The following is a 23470-nucleotide window of genomic DNA, read 5'->3' on the forward strand; positions in this document are numbered from 1 at the left end:
ACAACAAAAACCAAACCAAACAATCAAAAAACCACAGGCAAATAAAAAGCCTCACAACCTTAACTTAGGGCAGTTTTCTCACTCCCCTCTTCTATCCTTCTCCAAAGTCTGCTTGTTGTCCATATTGCCCATATTGCCCAGCTGCCAGCTCTGGCCTCCTGAGCTGAGCAGCCTCTGCTCACTGCAGCCTGCAGACCAAACACGAGTGCTTGTGTCTCAGAACGCTTCCAGACTGATCACTCCTTGTAAATACTGCTATAAACATCCACTGGGGGTTTGTTCTGTGATGATGCCTTGTGTGAAATCTCCACACGTGGGTACCTGAGGGTCTCATGCACAGAAACAGCTGAGTGTGAACTGCTGGGTTTGGGCACACCTCTTTAGAATTGTGGACAGATTTCCAAGGCAGCAGCACATCCACTCCTGGGATACAGCTCAGTGCTTCCTTTCAGTGTTTGAAAGCCTGGCTTTGGAGTTTCAGACCTTCTAAATAAGGCAGGCAGAACCTTTCTTAATATTAGTGAAACACTTTGGTTTTCCGTAAATTCATCCTCCAAATGGCTGGGCTAATTTTGCTAGAGCTCTCTGAAAAATATTTAGCCTTAGGCAAGCATATTACAGGGAACATTTCTGCCTGAACACTGAATGTTTGACAGTTACAAGTAACTGAAATCAAGGTCTTGTGAAAGGGAGTAGGAGGCAGATTTAACTATTTCATCTGTGCCAGGTGTCTGCCTATACTTACATTTCTGGTTGGATGCATATGTAATATGTGCAAGTCCATAATATATCCTTTCATTTTAGGAACCAGATTTATTCTGGTAAAACTCATCTAAGTCTATGGAATTACAAGATCATAAACCTAGTATAACTTTGGAAAATCAGGCTCTATGGATGTGCTCTGTGTGTGGTATGAATCTATTTGCAATGTATATATAAATAAGATTTGTGGTGAAATGAGAAAAACAAGCTGCTTGTATATAATCTAGCCCTATGTTATGCTTAGTATTTTCCAGAGACAAATGTGGTGACAGACTTATCAGAAACACTGGCTGAAATGAAGCTGTTGGTCCAAACATCCTCATCATCCTTTATCCTAAAGCCAAAGCAAAAATGAGATGTCCCAGTGGGTGTGGGCCATGGTAACATTACTTTTTATCATTATTATTATTATTATATTCAGATGTTGGTTATGTTTACAATTACAGTGCTGGCAGATGGACTCTATTAGAACTGCCAAATCTGATCATCTAGCCCCAAATCTGATCATATTACTGAGAACACAGTCTGGGATTTTACAGGGGCCAGAGACAAATTGGCTCTTTCTTCCTCGCCAGCTCATCTTGCCATGTCTAGTTCAGAGTGAGGCACATCTATTTTATTGAGCCTCTGCCACTTGCTCTGGGTCCTTCTGGGTGGCTCTGGGACAGAGGCCAAGCAAAGTCAGTGGCTTTGCACTCTGGAGGGGACAACACATGGGTGTCCTTATGGGTTTGGCAGGTAAGTGAGCTCAGGTTCACTGTGCACAAAAGATGAACAAGGGTTTGCTTTCCCATTTTGGCATTCCTTTTTTTTTTTTTTTTTTTTTTTTTAATCAAAAGGAGATGTGGAGCTGAGGAGAGGAAATGCCTGACAAGCCAATGTATGTAATTTCTCTGTGGTCAGGCTGATTAATTTTCTGTCTCGGGAACAACAAGCCAGCAGCACTTGTATGGTGTACTTTTCATCTAAAGAGTAAAGCAGCTAAACTGTGACCAAAAAAATCCTTCAGGCAGGTCTAGCTGCCAGCACTTCAGTGAGTTTCCACTACACAGACTCAGTTCCCTGGGTTTGATGGCCCACTGAGTGCAAATGGAGAAATGAAAAGGTTAGCTTGCCCTCTGGAGAGAAAAAAATGCTCTTTGGAAAGCAAGGTAGATGTTCTGATTATATGCAAACAAGGAAGAGCCAAGGAAGCAGGAACCCCAAGGAAATTGGGTGCTAAAGGATTATTCTGATGAAACACCATAGGGTAAATATAGTGGAGCAAAACTACTCAATCCTGACTCCAACAGAAGACCTGTTTTCTCCTGTAGGAACAACCCCCTGAAAATGAATATTAAAGACTCTCAAAACTCAGCAGAAACCTTCCAGTCCTACTTATTAAATCTCAGGACAGAAGCTCGTGGGTCTTTGTAACAGTGGCCTTTCCCCTGTCCCACAATGTAAAGATTCCAAAGCCTCCCCATTTACCCGACAGGGCATTGGAGTCAGTCAGTCAGCCCTAATTTAGGGAAGGGGATTTCTGATATCCCACCTGACTGCCAAAAACTTTGTCACTGAAAAGGTCTGTGGCAGCATCTCTTTTCTTTAGGCTGGCAAGGGTGGTTGCAAGTGGAGGTCCTCTAAAGGAGGAGGTTCCTTTTGATGAAGATGAAACTTCTGGTCATGGTTTTCCTTGGAGAAAACCGCTTGCAGACAACCTGGGATTTCAAAGAAACTGAAATTGCTTTTTTATCAGCAAAATTGCATCCTACCCTGCATTGAACAGTGCTTCTGGCATGAGGAGCTTTGGAGAGGGCTGCAGACTCAGCAGGGAGCACTCTCAGGAGCAGACAGCCAAAAGCAGCTTCTCCTTACAGCCAGCAGAGAGCTGCCATGGGAGACAGGAACCTGCTGAATCCTGAAATTGGTGGGAAACAGATGTCAGGAACCTGTTTCTTGCAGAGGTGAGATCTACCTTGGGTGGGTGCAAAGGGTTTCTGACACTCAGTTTGCAGGGTATCCCAGAACAGCACAGCTGATTGTCCCTGCCATTTGCAGAGACCAGGTACACAGTGGAGCTGGTGCAGTGCTGCCAGCTCTCATAGCAGCAAAACCCTGGATCCAAGGAGCCTACTCTATTTTGAGCTCAGGAGAAATGGTGATCTTGCTTTGAAAGTGGTGGGATTTTCCTGATCTATTCAGCTCAGCAGCTGTGAGAGCATGAGGGCTGGGCAGGTGGACAGAGGAGGGTGATCCTCAGCTGCTGCCCCTCGAGGTGATTTCTGGCTGCTTAATAAAGCTGTCAACCTTCAGCTGGGTGAATCTTCACAGTTGCTTTTCCTGCCTTCCAGGTCTCAACACTGGAAGCTTCATGGTTTCTCTTTGAGCTGCTAAGTTTCTTCTAATTTTCTTTGGATTTTTTTAAGCATGTGCTCAACTCTTTCTAATGGATTTAATAATTGATTTGTATTGATTTCCTGCATGGTGTTTCAACATAATGCAAGAGATAATCCAAATGGGCTGAGTCAAAGGCACTGCTGTGTGTGCAAGGGGAAGGTGCAGATAGAGCTGTCAGCGCAGCTTGTGGAGAGGAGCCACTTTCTCCTTTGCCCTAAGCAATAGGTATTCAGGTTTTGCATAACTAAGAATGCAGCATTATCTTCTCCTTAATTCTTGCTTGTTGCTACTTAGCTGTTGTCTTTTTATTTGCATGGATAAGCAGCTCTGAAGAGGAAATATAACTGTTTAGTGTTTTCCTATTTTTTTTTTTAACCTGTGGACAAATGCAGGAAAGCTCTGTTCAGGTGTTATTTTAAGCAACTCATTTTTGCTGCCTGATCTATGTCACTTAGTTAAGGTCACAGGAAAGTGCATCTTTTTTTCCCCAGGTTGCATGATGTGCTTCATGCTTTGGGCTATGCTAATAATTTTGACTTCTGGGACAGAAGGTAGAGATAAAAATGCACCTTAATTCTGTTAGTCCTTGCTAAAGCTTCTCAGAGGAATTCTCTAAGCTTCCTCTGTAAACTGTATCATCCTTTGGTTTCGTCTTGAAAAGTAAGGGCATCAACTACCCCGTGAAGGACAGCAGCACAGGCTGTTTTCCAGCAGAAGGATGAATATAACAGAGCTGTCAGTCCTGCTCTTTCTGAGTTTACACAGTACAATTAAGCTGGCTATCATCTCTCCCATGACATTGGTTCCAGTTATTTTGTATATTGGGAGTACTCTACGCTGGGGGGCAAGGCTGCTGTCATTCAGGGGGACATGAACAAACTGGAGAAATTGGATGACAGAGGCATGAAATTTAAGAAGGCAAAGTTCTGCAGCTCTGAAATAACAACCTCATGCAACAGTGCAAGCTGGGGAATGGTTGGCTGGCAATCAGCTTAAACTAAAAGCACTTGGAGGTCTTGATGGACATGAAGCTGAACATGAGTCAAAAATGTGCCATTTCAACAAGGAGAGCCAACCACACCAGACATGAGGTGCAACAATGCCAGCACAGCTGACAGGGCAGGAATTGTTCCCTGTTAAGAACTTGTAAGACCACACCTGGTGTAATGCATCTGGTTCTGGTTCCAAAAAAGTACTGATAAAAGCATTGATAAACTGGGGTGATGTTAGTGAGTGGCCAGTAATGTGGTCAGTAGACAGGAGTTCCGATGTTCAAGGAAGGCTGAAAGAGATGGGTTTGTTCATCTTTAAGAAGAGAAGAATGAGGTGGGACCTTATGGTTACCTTGAGCTACATAATGGGGGTTGCAGAGACACCAGAGCTGCTGAGAAGTGCCTGAAGAGGAATGACAAAAAGCACCAGGCAAAACTTGTACCAGGGAAAATTCCTATTGTGCCTGAGGAAAAAGTTTTTCACCTGGAGAGAGATTTAGAGATGCCCAGAGAGGCTGGAGGCCCTGAATATTACCAAAACTCGACTCTGTAAGACCTTGAGAAAATGTTGAAGGTAGTCCTGCTTTTAATGGAATGGTTGGACTCTTTTCCCTATTATTCTCTGTTGCCCTTTTTTTTTTAGTGCCCCTGTATTTTTCTCCTAGTGTATGAGATTTTTCTATCAGACTGTTTAGTTATTCAAGTTACAGCTGTTCATGGTCTCTCTTACAAAAGAAATATGTGTGCCCTATAACTTTTGCAACACAGATATAGACTTAAGCCTGTGAACTCCTGGATATGTCTTGGTGCTGTGCACTGTGTCTCACCCTGCCTTCACTGAATGCAAGTGCTGTGTTCAGAGAGGTTGGCTCTATCACTATTAATATTTATATTTAATTAATGTCATTAGGGCTTTCTTATAAATTAAAAAGTTAATTCTTTACAGAAATGAGTGATTTCAGACATGACCTCTTGCTTTATATTGAATGGCTGCTTCTTTAATACACATTTCATAGGAGCTGTGCTAATTTTGCCTTGTAATCATAATTACCATTTGATTCCTAGAATGGATTTTGGGGAAAAAATACCCTTGTACAGTTCCAGTTCCCTCACTAGAGGTTCCCACCCCTTTACTTGTCTTCCAGACCCTGGAATAGCAGGCAGGACTGTGGTACATGCCTACGGAGAAGGTCAGAAGCAGCTGGAAAGGAGTGGGGCTGTGGAACTTCCCTGGCCAGTTCCCTGTGAGCCCCTGTGCCCCACCATGTGCCCCTGCCCCCCTGAAGAACCCTCTCATCACCTCACCCACCCCAAACATCAGGTTATCCACTTGTCTGGCCCTGGTACAAGCCAAAGGGCAAAGCCCTGTGGTGGGGGTTGGTGTAGATGGCTGGAGGAGAGGTGGGAACACCTTCAAACTACCAGGAGAGGAGAAGCCCATGGGTTCTTTCCCAGCTGGGCATCAGCAGGCAGGTCACTACTTCCCAGCTCTCCTCTGTATCAGACATCTGTCATTAGCAAAGGCAATTAAAAAGCATCATGAGAGCCCGCTCAGCTTCCTGCCATCAGTGGCCACTGAAACTCACTCCTGATGGTTGTGCTCACTCCTCTCCTCCTCTCAGAGGAGGCTCTGGAGATGGTTGGGACCAGGAGCTGTCACAGGTCCCCGGGTGGTGTCGGTGGGAGCGCTGCAGGAGGTGCCTGCGGAACACCAGGCTGCTCATCTCATCTGCATCCCGTCCTCGCTGGGCTCTGAGAAAGGTCACACCCCTCACTGCTGCATTCGCTTCCTTCAGACCCTGCCCAACGGCTGCCAGTGGGTATGGAAAGAAAAAAAAGAAATTAAATCCAAAGCCAGCCTTGGAAAGAAGGGGAATGCAGGCACAGTGTGTTACTGCACCAAGGATGCAACGTTTGCCAAATACATCGAGTTCCTTTTCCACTAGCAGATAAAGCACAGGGAAAACAAGCCTTTGCTGCTGCTGTCAGCTGATGAGGTTGTTCCTTTAGTTCCCTCTGGGGCTGGAGCTCCTGGAGTCCCTTCTTGCTTGCATTACCTTGTGTTGCCAAGAGTGTTACAGTGGTTGTAAGCTTCCTTCATTTGCATTTACCCTTAAAATCAGCAAGGCTAGTGACAAGGAGATGGAGAGAGGGGATAAAGATTTCAGCTTTGTCACTTCTGCTTCCTTGGTAATGGTGGGAGAATATTTTAGGAGGAAGTCCAGCAACTTGGGGTTTTTGAGGGCAAAGCTTCATGAGGTCCTTCAGACTGATGGTATGTTCTGCTACCCTTTTGCAGGGGAAGGATATTCTGTTTTCAGACTAAAAACTCCATACTAGCTCACTCCACTTCTAGGTGTGTCTTGAGTATGCCTCTTCTAATACAGGGGGAAAAAAGGAAATTAATTTTCTCTCAGAATCTAGATGATACTTTGACCAGTGCCTTCTCCAGCAAAGCTGTTCTTATGTAATAGCAAATACTGAGATTTTTATTTCTCTATAGTCTGGTATAATATATTTTTACTTCACAATAATGCAGCACAGCAGCTGAACTTTCATTTCCAGTGTAAATAGTTCCTGCCTCATATTACCAGGTTATGTGACACTGACACATCTCTAAAGCTCACCTGCTCTTTTGAGTACTTTGATGTTCCATAGTAAAGCCCAAGGAAGATCTTAATCTAATGGAAATGCATTCAAGGCAAAAGTGTTTTAGACATGTATTTGTTTCTTTTGGCTGCATTAGAGCACCAAGGGTAGAGTAAAGCTGGGAGCAGGATAGAGCCTCCACATCCTCACGTCTCTGAAATGTTTGCAACCAAATTGCAGTACTGATCTGTATTTTTTAACTAGGTCACTGAGTGAGAGCCATTTGAATGCTTCATGCTCTGCATCTTCCAAGTAATTGCAGTTTAAGGATTCATTTTAATGTTAATTTTCCCACTTAGATGTTTGAAGCTGAGCTTGGAGTTATGCAAAAAAGAGGCATATCTCGATCTGTTTTGAATCAGAAATTGAGTGTCAGTATAAAACCAACCCCACATTATAACTTTACACATTAAAACTCTTTACATTGTGCTTTTGAGGTGGCAAATGACAAAGTTTTCGCTTTTAAAAATTATTCTGTCTTATAAAAAGAAATTGATAAGTTCTTTTAAGAACCACAGGACAAGATGGTTCTCACACATTCATGTCTCAGGCTCTGGTTGTTTCAAAGCAAAGACTGAGTGTTTACATTGCTTCATCTGACCCACATCCCATCCAACTTGTCTGTTCTTCTTTTTCTTCTTTGTAATTATTTTTGCATTTTTTTTCCAAAGCATGGCTGAGTCCTGTCACCTCCAAACATCAGAACTGACAGAACCTTTAGGAAAATGCAAACCAAAAGAAGCTTTGTGATGATTGATTGAGATTTAAAGCTGAGGGAGCGGGCTTCTGGCTGCTTCTCCAGACTTCACCCCAAAGCCAAAAGGAGCATGATTATTTGGCTCAGGGCATCCTCCCCGTGCTCTGGCTGTGTAAAAGGGGAATCACAGCTACGAGGAGCTTCAGCAAACCAAACCTCTTCACCTTTGCTGTAACGCTGAGTGGATCGTGTGTTAGAGTCTTGAAGGGAGAATAGCCACTTCCCCAAAAGAAGGGAAGCAAATTCCATCACAAAGGGGTTTGTTATGTAAGGAAGAGCTTTTTGCCAGCTGGCCACTGGGAGGAGGCAGCTTCAGATGCACTTGGCTTGCTGCTGGAATGGCTCTTGAGGCAGTGGGACAGCCTTAGTGAGCACAACCATCAGGAGTGAGTCTCAGTGGCCACTGATGGCAAAAAGTGGCTGGAGGCAAAAGTAGGATTGTTGGGATGGACAGAATGAGGAGAAGCTCTGAAAATAAGGGAAAAGCAGCTGAATTAGATTAGGGCTTCAGAGCAAATGGCAGTCTTTGAATGACCAGAAAAAGAAAAGCAGCTTCAGAAGCAAGACAAAATGATAGCTGGACAGTAAAGAAGGCCAGTAAGTGAATGATACAGATTTTATTGCAGAAATGTGCAGCAAAAGAATGTAATTATAGTCACGATTTATTAAAATGAGCTGGGAAGCATCCCAGTTTAAAGAAGCTTTTTATAGAGGAGGCAGCCCACATATTGCCTATGAAATTAACAAGAGAGATTTGTGGACATAGGATGTGGGAACTGGCAGCCACAGGGTGAATGGAAGTGTGTCTGTAAATCACATTTTGACAAGCGAGGGAGAAGGACTGGCTCATCATAAGCACTCTGCTGTTTCTGTCTCTTTTTTTTTCCAATCCAGAACTGTTTGTCCCTTCAAACAGCTGTCCTGACTTTGCTTCTTTTGATGCTGTGAAGTTCATCAATATTCATTGGAGCTGGGGAGAGAGAGAGAGAGAGATAGAGACTAATTTCCAGCAGAAGCAGCGGAATGACACGCTGGCAACAAGGCCAGATCCATTGCCTTTTGGGATCTCTCACCCTGGACACTTATTGTGCCACCACAGTGCTGCTGGCTGGAGGAGGTCTGCCAAGAGTTCAGATGTGATGCCCACACTAATCCTACCAGCTCCCAGTGAGAGCACAGGAAAATCTAAGCAAGCTTGCTAGGTGATGGACAGAAGCTTTAAAGGATGTGCTGTTGTGTCTAGCCTGTTGGCTAAAGAAAGCCTTCACAATTCTCTAGAGAACTTGTCAACAAGATAGATTTTTTTTTAATCAATTATTATGGTTATTTTGTTTTTAAGTAGGAATTAAGTTTTTAAACCTGTGAACTTCTTCTCCAAAGTTCTGGTCTGAAGAGGCAAATTCACATTTATCTTGCTCTATGAAATGGCTTCCTAGCCATCAAAGATGACAAAGAATCTGCACTTATTTCAGGATTTGCTGATGTTGTTTGCATGTTATGTGCACAGCTCTGTATTGGGATAAGAGTGTAAAAGGAGCTCAGAGCCTGTTTGAAAAGCATCACTGTCACTCAGGGCAAAGGCAGTTGTTACAGATCTGCAGAGATTCGTCACCCTGGGAAGAGAAGTCGTGGGAAGTGTTGGGCAGAGATGCCTTGCAAGACAGCTCTGTCACAGCAGCAGAGCCCAAGCCAGCTCTGAGGCTGGGGCTGCACCATTCAGTGCCTTCACTAAGCAGCCATGGTGAGTTCAGGGGTAGCAGGAGATGTGTTTAGCAATGTCAACCCAAGCCCACAAGATCCTGCTCCTCATGATGGCTTTACCTGCAGTGGTTCCCTTCAGATTTGGGGCTTGGCACCCTGCCTAGACTCTGCTGGAGTCTGGGTGCTACAGGTAGATGTCTTCTTATTATTCCCTGGGCAATGACAAATAACTTGGCTCCTGCCAGGTCCGGCTGATTCGTGCTAGTTGTGGCAGACCAGAAGTGATTCCAGATGTGCCACATCTGTTCCTTCATGGGTTTGCCACTATTCCCTACTGAGGAGAGTAGGAGAGTAAAATCTCACAGTTGAGCTTGACAGCAAGGTGACTTTATTATTTCTTTACTACAAGTAATTTTCTTTGTTGTTATTGTTGTTTTTGTTTTCAGGAGGCCCTCTATACCAACCAAATTAAAACATTTCTTCTATACAGTCACTGGCGGTCCAAAAACTCATTTGCTCTTGGAGTTTCCAGTTAAATTGCTGTGTCCTCAGGCAGTGGTGAGCTCAGGTAGCTGTTATGGGTACTCCAGAGTCTGAAGTTTTACGTTAACAACATTGTACATTAGCAACATCTTAAAGGACTGGAACTATTCATGGAAGAACAATATTCCTCTCCACTTGAAAATCTTTATCAGATGGTGATTTCCATAATTCTGTATCCATAAATACAGAGAAAGACAGGAACAAAGCCTCAGATGGTTAAGTCTTTTCTGCAACTGTCTGATATTCAGGAATCTCATTTTGTGAAGGACATGCAAAGCTTCTGGTGTTGTTTTTTGGATTTTTTTTTTTTTTTTGTCAGATCCATTTGCCGCCAGTCCAGATTTGCTATGGGTTTAGGATGTAAATGTGAAACTGACCCAGCATCACTGAGATTTGCTGGGTTTCATGTCTGAGTTGGACGTGCTTTTGGCAGATGGGCGCTTGCAGCTGATCCAAACCCATTCAGAAGCTCAGCAGATGCTTCTCTGAGCCTCTTCTGGTTTTTTAAAATGGAAACTAAGCATAAAACCAGGTACTTTCTGTGCTGTCCTGAATTATGGATTTAATTCTTCTTGTTAAAACACATCTGACACATCTTCTAGTTTATAATTTTCAAACGTGACAGAGTGTAAAACACCAAGTCCTACCTGACAAATGGTGTTGGGACTCCAGGAACTGTTCTTTTTTTTGGAGGCTCTGGTCCAATTCTCTTGAATTCAATGACAATTGAATTCAGCTGAGGGGGGCTGAATTCAATCAGCAGGGAGTGAGGGCTCTGTGTGCTGCAACACTGCAAATAAAACTGAAATTAGTCATGGACTTTGCAGAAACCCTGCACCTTGCATCATGCAGGAGTTCCAGTAATAAGCTCTTAAAAGTTGCTTTTAACGCAATTCTTGAGGGAAAAGGAACCTACATTTTTGAGATTAACTATTGGAGGATGTTTTTGTAAAAAGTTTTTGGAGGAGGCAGACCCCTCCTTTAATTATCTGGTCTGAAAACATCAGCAGGGTTTTTGGTCTTGTTTTTTTTCCTTTAAAAAATAAATCAAGAAAACGTGCCTTGAAAATGGTAAAGCCATTGCCAACATGCCTGCAGGTGTGCAAAAATTAAGGGAAAATGGGCTGCCATAGCCCAGATATTCCACAGGGTGTTTGGACATAATAATGTAGTGATAGGCTTTGCATTTACTAAGACTGATCAACTTAATACTAAGCTAAAATGCTAAGTGGAGAAAAAACTCTTGTTGTCCTGACTGGTGAATATCTGGCAGGATTCTTTGTTGTTTGTGGTTTATATAATTGAAACTGTTTTCCAGCTTTTACAACTATGGATTCTCTGCAAGCTGAGCTCAGACATGGAAGGTCGATAGCAGGAAAGGAAAACCTGCTGCAAACCCATCTGAAGGCAAAAGGTTGGGACCTCTGGCTCACAGCAACTTACAGAAAAGCCACCATTGTTTTATTTGTAGTGGTTTAAGGTGAGCATCTTAACCCTATGTGGGATTCTTGCCTTTGAAATGCATTTCATTAATTATTACATCCTAATTTATTTTCTACTGTGGAATAAACCTTGCTGTGGACAGCAGAGCATAGGAAGCACAAGATGGTGCCTTTCTGTGGCAAGGCTTCAACTCTGACATCATTTTTTTTGCAATATTAAACCACAGAATCCACAAGGGAGGTGCCATAATAGCAAAATGCTGTTAAAAGTGATGATGTATTTTATAAGGGCTTCAAGCACCTCTCATAATATTTGCAGATAATCTCAGTTTGCCAATTTGTCAAGTCATTATTCTCCATCTGTGCTACCCAGTGATAACCAAAGAGATTTTAATCCATTTTTATCAACATCAGTGACTTCACCATAAATATGTTGAAAAAACAAAATGCAAGCATTAAAATCAGTGTGAAGATGATGTATTGTTATTCTAGCATGGGCGCAAACCTGCTCAACTGCAAATTAAAATGTTCAGGTGTTCACTTTAGAAGCAAAGTGAAGTGATCTGCCTTTGGACACTAATGTCCACACATATTTTGGTATTTTCTTTCTATGGTTAGTGATCGTGAGCGTATTTTGTCTGGCATGAAACAATTTCACATAATCAGGTGCATAAATGAGAAGTCAAGGGTTGCAATTAGGAATTCACTCATACCAAACAGGCTGCCTCAAATCAGTTATGAGCACATGGCTTCAGACCCACAAATGGCAGGCATTGTGCTGTCCCTGGAGAGGAGCAAAGTAGAAGTTTAAACCTTTTTTCCCATGGCTCATGGCCTGGATGCAGCCAGACCTCTACACACATCCTCTCCCCACAGACTGAGCAGGACCCACTTCAGCAGTGCAGCAGAAGTTCCTTTAAGGAACAGGTGGGGAAAGATAGGTGGGAATGAAGGAGACCTCTTTGCTGTGCCTTAGAACTTCTGGGTACTGTATTGGTTTGGACATCAGTGATGTTAAGTAGAACTTTTTGCCTTGCACACTGGCACCGGGGACCTAAAAGAGACCCAGGCCTTCTGCTGGCACTTATGTTGGATCAGGTTGTGTGCTCACAGCATCCTCTTCCCGAGCTGCACTATTACAGCTGGACACTAGAGAGCTCCTTGTATCAAAAACAGCTCAGCAGTGAGAGGGGAGGCTCCCTGAGAGGTGCCTTCCAAGCAGTCCCTCCCTTTCTGGAGGTATTTTTCTTGGGTTGTACCGTTGTGTTAAAAATTAATATTCTCAAGGGAAACCTGCCTTTTGCCAGAGCGATGGCTGCATCTGTAACTCCACACCTCCTACCCCCTCCATGACAGATTTTGCAGTTGTAACTTGGAAACTAATTACACAGATAGCAAAAAGTAAATCAAATGCTGCCAGCTTGGAAATTATAATTAAGTTTTCCTTGCAATAACAAACACACTCAATATGTGATTTATTATGACTATTGCTGTATTAATGATAGTAATAGTCTATGTCATGCACCTATGCAGAGTACATGTTTTCATTTAAATTGCCAGATTACAGTCCCAGATGCAGGATGAATTCTAACTAGCTATCTGCAGTCAGTCTGCTGATAACCTTAAGCCTTACAACACACAAGCTATTGCCAAACACTACTCTATTAGCAAGCAATAAAATAGGATGAAGACTGGGTCTACTTTTTTTTTTCATTAGCTGTGTTTGACCTGTCCCCCACAGTTGCCTTTACCCTATCAATCTCTTATTAAAAACCAAAGCAAAATCCCCTATGCTGTCACTGTGAGGGCATGTGCATTTCTGCTTTGCAGACTCTGACACAAGCACAGGCTGCTGGAAGAGGCTGGAGAGAAGTAACAGTCCTGTTCTACTCCCATAGGGATTTTGCAGAGGGGTTTATTCGCAGTTAATCTTGTCCTGAGGTCAGCAGCAGGAGGGCACAGAATTTTAGTGGGAAAGGCTCAGGATTTTCCCTCCCAAGCAAGTCCTGTCTCGCTTCCATCTCAAAATCCTGGGACACAAAGACTGGAAAAGTCTGTATGAAAACTACAGAAAGGCTGGGGAGAGCCTTGTTCCAGCCCCTGCTGTGCACTGCAGTTGTGCTTGGCCAGGGCAGAGAAATAGCTGGCACAGCTGGGACCTGTGACAAGTCCTGCTGAGAGCTTGGTGTCTGTGCTGCTGCTGGCACAGCTGGCAGGGTGGTGCCCGAAGTTGAAGGCTTGTTGTTGCAGTTGCTTAGTGACACCTTCAGCTGGATGGACCAATTCATTATGAGTGATAATGTTCCAGATCCCATTAGGTTACTTGCAGGCAGCCTGACAGGGCAAAAATAGTTATTGCTGCCTTTGCCTGGGTGTTGAAGAGGACATTCTGCAGAAATGAGTCAGATCTGACTGGGTTTCTGTAGAAAGCCAAGGAATCACTTTTGAGCTCTGAGGAAGCTTCTCTTCCAGGACAACTTGACCATGTTAGTGGCAGTAAACTGAATTGTGTCGTGATCATCTTGTCATTTGGTTTCCAAAACCAGCATGTGACAATGACTGCTGAAGGATGAAATACACTGTTTGTTTCTTTCTTCTTTTTAACCCACAGTCCTCTGAAAATGGGAAAAAAAAAAAAAAAAAAAAAAAGTATCATTTTCAGAGTAGGGCAGCTCCAAAGAGGGTCAGCGTGGGAGGCAAGAGGCTACCTTTTGATTCCTCTGAAATGCTGTTTTAGGAACTGGGCTGTGTGAGCCTTGGCCATGCCATTCCACACCCATACCCTGGCTCCCATACCTGCGGAGCAAGTCCCTAGCACTGCACTTCCCAGCAATCTTCCTGAATGACCTTGAGCTACCTGGGGGATTCTCTCCTACTTTTGTGAACCAGAGGGCTCATAATGATAGAAAATGTAACAAAATCCAGCAGCAACTCGCTGAACTGGAGCTAACAAAATGAAAGGGTGTGGTGAAGTCAGAGCCAGCAGACTCTTGCAAAACCCTGGTTCAGAAAATTTTGTTTTATTGTTTCCATCCCTGGGAGCTCACATTACACCCCAGCTAAACCTAGCAGGGCCCTGTCATTCATCAGGCAGTTTTATGGCATGACAGGAGTCTGGTAAATTAGAAGCTAGTTAAACAAATTAAAAAATTTAATGGAATTCTCTGTCTGCATCTTGAAAAAGCAAAAAGGAAATGCCTTGGCATATCTTTTTCTCATAGGGAGGATCATGTTGGCCTCCAAAAGGCAACAACATCAAGGTGGCCACTGGAGAAAGAGAAAATCTTGCAAAATTTTATGAAGGAAATGAAAATGTGATTCCTGTCAATTTGCCCCTTTTCTCATCAACATCTCATACCATGTGATATTCAGAAAAAGTGAAAACACTAGCTGTGGCTGTGAGCTACTTTTCTGCTCTAATTTTATTTTGCTTCAACTGTCCAGAGAGCAAATCTTTTGGGAGGTATCCAAGACCTCAACATCTAAGGAACTCTTTCTAAAATATAAATATAATAGCTCTGCCAATTTAGCTGACACAGTGGTTATCTCAGTGACAAAAAACTCTGGGACTGTCTAATCCCTCTCAAAAAAAATAAAAACCCCAAAACAAAAAACCCCAAAAAAACCCAAACAAACAAAAAAACGCCACCAAAAAACCCCTGCCCCCCTGCCCCAGCATAGCTTTATTTATCTCCCCAAAATATTTTAATATGTGGTCTTTGGGAATATGGCTCATTTAAAATTATTCTTATAAACTATTAGTGAATGGATGGTGATGATCCATAGGCTGTTCCTTTCATCAAGATGTCACCCACTGTCATGTCTGACTAATAAGAGTTTGTAGACCAGCTGTGAGTATAAGTGGTCTCAGTGACACAAATTCAAACTCAGCAGCTCAGTTTTCCGCAGCTTAGCATGGATTAATTTCCCATGGCAGATGCCAGCCTCATGCCAAAAAAAGACTAACCCCCATCTTTATGATTTTTCTCTTCTTCACAATTGTCAATCTATGTAAGTACAGAGATAACAGGAAATAGGCCCAAATTACAAAGCATGGATCTCTGCAGCACTTCTTTGAAGTTGGGCTGTGCCTGAGTTTTTCTTTAGGCTCCTCTTCAGTCCTTTCCCTTATAAAAGTTTTAATTTTCTTGTGGTTTTGCCCTTTTTACCAATAGATCTGTTTAAGCAGCTCTCAGGTAATTAATTTCTTTCTCTCTGTCTTTCCCTGAGGAAGAAGAGAGTACAGAAGTGTAGTGTGGCTTGGCAGAATGGTTTGTTTGCCATTATTTTTTGTTTATGCTGGAGACTGTTGGCCTTTCTGCCCTGAGAAGGTGATAGTGACAAGAGTCACGAAAATCCTTAGGTCTTGCAGAGAATCACTCATTATTCCTGAAGCAGCTTCCAGAAAAGCTCTGTCTTGGTTTACATGACCTCTAATCTACAAAAGCAAAGGTTGCCTTGTGCCCGAGGAACAGAGCTGTGGCATGAACTGGCAGTAGTTAAGACATGCTGGGCCAGAGAGCATTTCTGGAAGCACAGGAAAAACTAAGAAGGACCTAGGATGTGTTAGGGAGGTCAGACGAGCCTGAGATGGGCCCCTGAATTTGATGTGATGTCCTAAGGATGGAAGGCAGGGGCAGATGTAATGTGCTAGGAGTGGTCTGCTAGAGGTGACAGAAAATCCTGCAGAGAGGTGTTGCCAAGCAGGTTCAGTAACACTGAGTTTGCTAGGTGTGCTCCCAACCTGTGACTTGTTTTGGTTTCTGTGCCTTCTAGGCTCCAAATGCTTCCAGAAAGCTTCCAGACTCCTATTGAGGGATCCTAGGAGTGTTTCAGCTGAACTGCAGGTGGCTTTGGGCTGAAGCCATGGGAAATTTTGTAAGCTCTAAACTAGGCAAAGCTTGGTACCTTGTTTTTTAAAATATTTAGCAATAGGAACGCAAAGGTTAGAAGTTCTACTGACTGAGAAGAAAACTGGAGTGGAATCAGGCAGAATGACCTGAAACATTGAAGGGAGTGTGAGTGAGTGGGCAGAGGAAAGCAAGTGAGACTCAACTCCTTGGAGAGACTGAAAGGAGGGAGTTCTTCAGTCCCCATCAGCAGGATGAGCTAGAAACCCTGAGCTCATAACTGTGTGCTTGTCTTAGGGAAAACTGGGGACAGTCACACACGTCTCGCTGGAGCATTTCAGGAGAGCCAAGAGTTTGCATTCACTTGGATAAAAGGTGTGTAAGTATTATTAGCGCATATGGCTTATAATTCTTTTCATTGCATATTTCTAGCCCCAGAACTGTGCAGTAGCTATGTACCAAATCTCAGTGTGAGCCAATGGAAGAGGGAAAGGTGATTTTAGCCAAAACAAAACAGGATTTGCATGTGCTCTCACACTCTTATCCTGCTCCATCCTGCTCTTCGTCCTGTTCCATCCATGGATTATGATTTTTTTTTCTCTCTCTTTCTCTGGGTGTTTGATGGCTCTAAGCCTGCTTTTTTCTGCCTCTCATTACTTCTTTCGGGCTTTGGTCTATAGTCTGTCCTCTGTTTCACTCTGTTTGCAGTTTAGGGAGGTCCTGACAAGCTGCACCTCAGGTGTCATCTGCACCTTCCATTCTCACAGCATTTCTACTGATCCTGCTGTTGCTTCCACAGCTAAATAATCACCTTCATTCAGAATGGGCTTAATATTTTTATTAAAAATTCCTTGAGTATTACAATATATTTTACCTGTCTGCAGCAGACTTACAAGAGTGCAGATGAGTGCTGAACAGCAGGGATCACTGGGGAGTGATTATTTTATCCTACTACCAACTTGAGGGTCACTTAGATGCATGGTCTGTGTAAACAATGGAGAAGGAAAAGGGAACACAGAAAAGCTACTCCAATCATTCCCAGCTGCCTCCTTCTCCATCCTGCTTCCTCCTGATGCTGTCCCCCTCAATCCTGCTTTCAAATTGTTTCCTCTGACAAGCTGTACAGGGGTTTACTGCTTTGAATTTTTACTGATTTATTGGTTGGCTGATAATTTCTCAAATGCCTTGGGAAAACAGCAGGGACAGAAGCAGTCAGAAGCTAACTGGTGGGATAGGTCCCCAGCCAGCAGAGCTGGCTTAGGTTGCTGTGACTGTGCTTGAGGACCTACCTTTGCTTTTACTCAGCCAGAGCTGTTCCCTACACCTCCGTGTAAGAGAGCCCAGAGTCAATGCTTGGATGCATTGTTTTATCCTGGAGTGTTCGTTCAACATAAACACTAGAAAGTTAAGCTTATTTGAAGTTAATTTATTGCAAAATAAAATTGTAGCTGCTTGCAAAAAATGAAATCCAAAGAAGTATCCTGAAAAAAGATAATGTCATATTCCTTTCGCAGTAGCTTTTATGGAAACTTTCACCCTCCTCAAATTACAGTGACTCCATGTGGCTTATTCTACAATATAGATTTTAATATTTGTGCTAAAATTTATTCCAGCTGCTGCTTATAATGGAGATATAAATATTACAGAGTCTTGACTGGACTTGGTGCAGATTTATTAATTTGTATTTTTTCCATCATAAACCCAATACTAAAAAATGTATGAAAAGAAATAAAGGTAATTGCAACCACTGGCTTCTACTTCACCATGATGAAATTGGGCTTGTCTGGTAATCAGAGAATAAATGTGGAGATTTCCTGATTTTATCCAACAGTCTGATTTTATCAGACCTTTTGCAGTGAATGCAATTCAATTGAATGTAGGGATGCCAGAAAATCTTTTGTATAAATCAGTTACTTTTAGGAGAGAGCTGCTGCTGCATTCCAGCTCAGAGATTTACAGAAAACAAAAACAACTGAATCTGAATGGGGAACAGACTCAGGGGCTTTAACCTCTGTTTTTATTTTGACATATGAACTTTCAAGAGACAATTGCACTGGGGAACCTACAGCCCACTCTGAAGACTGAATATAGGGTCAAATTAACTGTTTCAGTACAGTCCAAAATGGCTCCTTTAAAATCAGTTTTATCTTCCAAATCCAATGTCTCCCTATGTCGCTGTCGAGGCAGGACGAGAATGAATAGACTTCACTCAGAAGGCTGTGAAAGTAAGACTCCCCTTTATTCAAAATACACTGCTCTTTTATACAGAGCTTCGTGAGGACCAACTCCATTGGTTCTGAAGTGAAAACAACCCACCCCATTGGTGCAGAGTCCTTGATGCACAGTGGTAGAACTTAACTATAAACAATGTGAACAACAAGAGAGATAAAGAATTATTTACATTCTTCTCCAGCTCTTTCCCAGGCTTTTTGCCTGGCTAGAAACTCTCAGTTTCTTTCTTTGACTGAATCTGAGACCCACATCCCTACAGGAGCAATATGAATCCCAAGCACTAAATATTGGTCAGAGTTTCTCACCCTGCACTTGACCTCAGCAGCTCAGCATCCAGCAGTACAGCCACATGACAATCCACACGTGTCCTTGCACAGCCTCGTGGGAAGCATATGGTGTCTGTGTTACTAATGTCCATTTCTTGGGAAAGCTATCCTTTAAAAACAACTGCTTTCTAGCAGGATTTTCTTTAAACAGCTTCACACACATTCTGCTTGTACTTGAAAACAATGTTCCAGGAGGAGTGAAAACATCATCCAGCGCTATTCAATGTAAGTGAAAAAAATGTTGGGTCATATAAGAATCCCTCATTTGCTTATCCAGAGGGTGGCCTATCTTGGGTTTTCCCTTTTTATTTTTTGTGGTTCTGAGTCATTAACTGATTTCCATGAAGTGCATAAAAATTCTTGTAATACTGTCTTGTAGTTAATCAGCAATAAATAGATGACTGTTACAAGTGATAACTCTCATTACTCAAACCCTGTTGCCTGTACTTTTCCCTTACTCTGCTGCAATAAAAAAGATCTGTTAGGCAAAGGCAAGGCTGAGGACTTTCTTTGGCTTTAGGAAACTTCTTCAATTCTTCCTGCAGAGGAAAATTGCAGAACACTCAGTAAGGAAAGAAAAATGCTTTTGCTCCTCCACTCCCTGTTTCATGGGATTCTGAACACCCAAATCATGCACACAGAAATGGAAAGTACTGATCTCCTCAGCTGATGGGGGAAGCTGCTGGAATCTCATCTGCCTATGCCATAGTCTGCCTCCTCTCAGTAGATGAAGAACCCAATTATTCTCATTATTGGGCCTTGTCCCACCTTTGTATTATCCCTGACCTTTAAACTGATATTACATAACCCAATTCACTCTACCATTTGCTGGTAGAGTGTCAAATCATGGATGCTCCCTCTACTGTGGGCATTCAAAGATTCTGAACAATCCTGCCCATAGACTAAGGCTTAACTCAGGTCTCTTCAAAGGCAGAAAATGCATTTGTTGTATGAGATGAAAAAGAGATTCCCTCTAATCCAGTAACAAATATGGCAAGCTTTTTTTGAGCTTGAAATCTCTCATTTTGCGCAAGCATATGAAACAGGTGACAAATGGATGTGAAAATGGGTCACAGAGGATTCTCTGTTACTTGCCATCTGTGTCAGGGCTGGGAAATGAGCGTTTATGAGGATCCACCAAGCAGCGCTTACCATGTAATACCTTCTTGTTGATATCCCTTGGTAAATACTGAGGGGTGGAATTTTCAGGGCTAATATTTAGCATAGTCTGTGACTGACATGGTGAAAAGGCTTATCAGGGGCTTGTGGGCTGAACTTGAAATACTATATCCCCTTTGAAAAGAATAGGTTATCCTGAGGATATTGTATTTCTTTGTCTCTTAAGGATAACAGGACCAAGGTACTAAGCTTTCCTCTCTTGCTTGCTCTGGCTCTTGGCCACAGCTGAAAGTGAAAGCAAAAACATTGGAACTTTCACTGGGCTTTGGGAAGAATTCACCAAAGAGAAACTTTCTGTTGCCTGAATAGACTCCAAAGCGATTTGGTAACAAGGAAAAAGGGATCGTAATTAGGATTTTCCCAGCAAATCCCAGAGCAACGTTTCACTGCTTGACTAAACAGAATTATGCCTGCATTGAACTCCTTGAAGGGGTTCAGTGCCACATTGGATTGCCCTCTGTCTCTCCAAAGCTCTTTGAGCACAGGCAGCACACTGGATTTAAGATGCCAAACTTTTTGTTTTTAGCCATATGAACATAATCTGTATCCAATGAAGATTCTAAGCGTGGCAGATCCAGAGTTTCATCCTGGGGCAACTGAAATGAATTGCAGTAACTGACTACAAGCAGAAATCAATTGGACCAGTTACCAAATTACTTCATTTAAATGTGAAATTATTTGCTCAGACAGCAAGAAACTATTTACATGTGCTACTTTTGAAATTTACCTCTAGCTATGACCATATGGTAATTTAACTTTTAAATAGTATTTACTGCATTCTTATACTTTAATCAGTCAATGCAAAGCTTAACTCTTCAGAACTCCGTGTTTAAGCTTGAAACCCAAAGCATTTGCAGTTTTCTCTCTGCCTTTGAGCAGTTGCAATTGTCAGATAATAGCAGATCAATCAGTGCTCAACCCTTTGAAGTGTATCTGCTCAAATGTGTCTCCTGCCTTGCATTGGCTGCCGTATGTTTTACACCAAGTGGAGGCAAAACTTCTTGCTTTGGAAGTAACCAGCTCTGCTCAATTAGCAGAGGAAGGATTTTTTTGAACATCACACATAGTTAGTTTTAACAGCCATTTGTTAATCTTTTTTATACAGCTGGCATACAACTTGTGAATCAAATACAAGGAAGCAGGAAAATAGCTGGAGTACTTCAACTACACTCAATTCCAGAACCCAGCTCAGCTTTTCCGAGAAGCAATTTGGCTTCAGATTTCAGAAGCAATGACATGGCTACTTTAGGTAGAGAAAGAACGAGGACTTGAAGAAGAAGGAAATACTTCTTATTAGATAACATATTTTTGGAAGTGACAAAGAACTTTGGAGCAAATAATCCCATCTCTGTATTCTCTTTTCTCTCTCTCTCTCTCTCTCTCTTGTCTCCCTCTGTGTCTATGACTGCATGTATCTGTACAGATCTGACATCCAGAACACAGCAGTGTTCAGTATTTCTTCTTCTGCTGTCTGAATTATTTTTGCTGTTACTTTCTTTATAGGTGGACAGGACTTCTAGGAACAGAAAACATCTTGAATGTAATCTGTGCTGGTGACTGCTGCCCGAAGAGGTAATGTTTCCCTTTGTGGAGAAAGTAGAATATGATGTGTTAGTATTTCAGTGGATCTTGGTGTGAAGAACAGGAGGTTTTCCTCACTGGCTGGCTGGAGCATTGCTTTGTCTCTTTCAGATGTTTGCTTGAGAGAAGAAAGGAAAGAACTGCTCTGTCTTGGAAAAGTAAGAATAGATTTTCTTGTCATATAAGGTCTTGGCAAATCAGTGTTAGCTACATGTTATGCATAACATTTCAATAAGCACATAAGAAACAGTTTAAAAATAAATTGGGGTTTTCTCCATTGCAAAGTCTAGGTCTCTGTGCCAGATAAAATCCAATGGTCTGTGTAGGTGCCCTCCTAAAGAGTGTGAGGGGAAGGAGTCCTGAGTGGGTCAGGACTCCCATCTCTGTCTTTTCAGTGCTAATGAAGCATGGTAAATTGTGGAAGAGAGCAGGATATTGTAGCTCTCTATGAGAAGCAATGTTTTTTATTCCATAGCATGCCTGTTGCACTATGTGATGTTAGATGGCTGTGTATGATACTGTCAGAAGATACTGTCAGGAAATTCCTTGATAGGAAAATTATTTTCTATCACCTCTTCATCATTTAGTGGTTTAGAGCTCTGGAGTTTTTGTGAGCTTCTTGTAAAGAACTAATTAAGCTGCAGGAGTGGACAGCAGGACTTGTGGCACAGCAGGGACATGTCCCACAGCCCTGGATAACAAATGGAGAGACCTATCCCTGCCGCTGTGCCAAGCTCCCTGATGTCAGCCCTGGGCCCTGTTTTGTGGCAGGAGCAGGCTGACAGTGGGCTGCTCCCAGCCTGTGATGGAGGACAGAAGGCTGCAAGACATTGATGAGAAAGGCTGTGAGGACTCTGATCCCTGGAGGCGAAGGACCAGAGGTATGGGGATCTTGTTGGGAGGGAAAACCTGCTAAGGCCCAGCTGGGCTAGAGGATTGCAGATTTTGTTCAGCTGAATAACTTAGAATTTCAAATATGACCTGCAGTCTACTGTAATGCAATTTCAACCTTTAAATCTTACACATTGTTTTTGCTTTCATAAATATTACAGTCCATTCCTTTCTACCCCCCCCAACCACTTTATGTCAACAAAAATTCCTGATCCCAGCTCTTAGGCATGTGTGCAATAGTGAGGTTGTTTCCAGAGCTGCTGGGTCCTTGTTGGCTTTGGTACTTGAGTGCCTCTGGATACCAGGCTGTTTCTCTTCCTGTGCCCATGCATTGACTTTGAAGTCTAACTTTGCGTGCCTAGGCTTTGAAAAGGCTTTGAAACTTTGGTAAAAATGAAGACCAACACACTGTCACGAGTGGTCTCCCACTGCTGGTGAAAACTCCATGCAGCCAACTGCCTAAATCTCATCAGCTGCTTAAAGAGAAAGTTTGAATTAATGGCTCTGAATGTGGTGGGGTTTCCTTCTGTCCCAGATATAAACACACTGTCCTAGGCAGAGTTAACTAGTTATTTTTAGCTATAACAAAAGTGCATCTGAAAAGCCTGTTCTGTTGCACTTGGAAAATACCAGATGACTCCAAGTGCCAAATATGCTGGGGGAAAAAGCATTCCTGGAGCAGGCTTGTCCTGGACAGGCTGCATGAACTTTCCAAGGCTTCCGCTCCCCTTTTTCCCACACGCTCACAGGCACGCTCACACGCACACACAGGGAGCAGTGTGGAACTGCACAGGCTGCTGCTGAGCCCTGCTCAGTGTATTTCTTCTCAAGAACAAATTCAAAGTGTGTGCAGTTTGTTCATTCACCTAACTGAATTGAAGCTTCTTTGCCAAGCAGTGTTACTGCTTTGTTCGGTTATAAGCAAGTTTTCTTTAAAGGGTAAAACGCCATTAATAGAGTCCTTGTTTTTCTGGTTTTTGAAAAATCTATGACTATGTAGTTTTCATAAATGGGTGAATAGATGATCTGACCATGGCCTTTCCTTAAGTTACCGAACCTTATCACTAACACAAGAAAGGTCGTCTGTGGGAGGGTACGGACAGCTCTCAAATGACTTTGGAATAAAGACAGGAAATAGACCAGAGTAGAGAAAACGAGTTCTGTGGCACCAAAATGCCCTTTGCCC

Source organism: Lonchura striata, chromosome 5 (genome assembly GCF_046129695.1).
Source record: "Lonchura striata isolate bLonStr1 chromosome 5, bLonStr1.mat, whole genome shotgun sequence".
Taxonomy (NCBI): domain Eukaryota; kingdom Metazoa; phylum Chordata; class Aves; order Passeriformes; family Estrildidae; genus Lonchura; species Lonchura striata.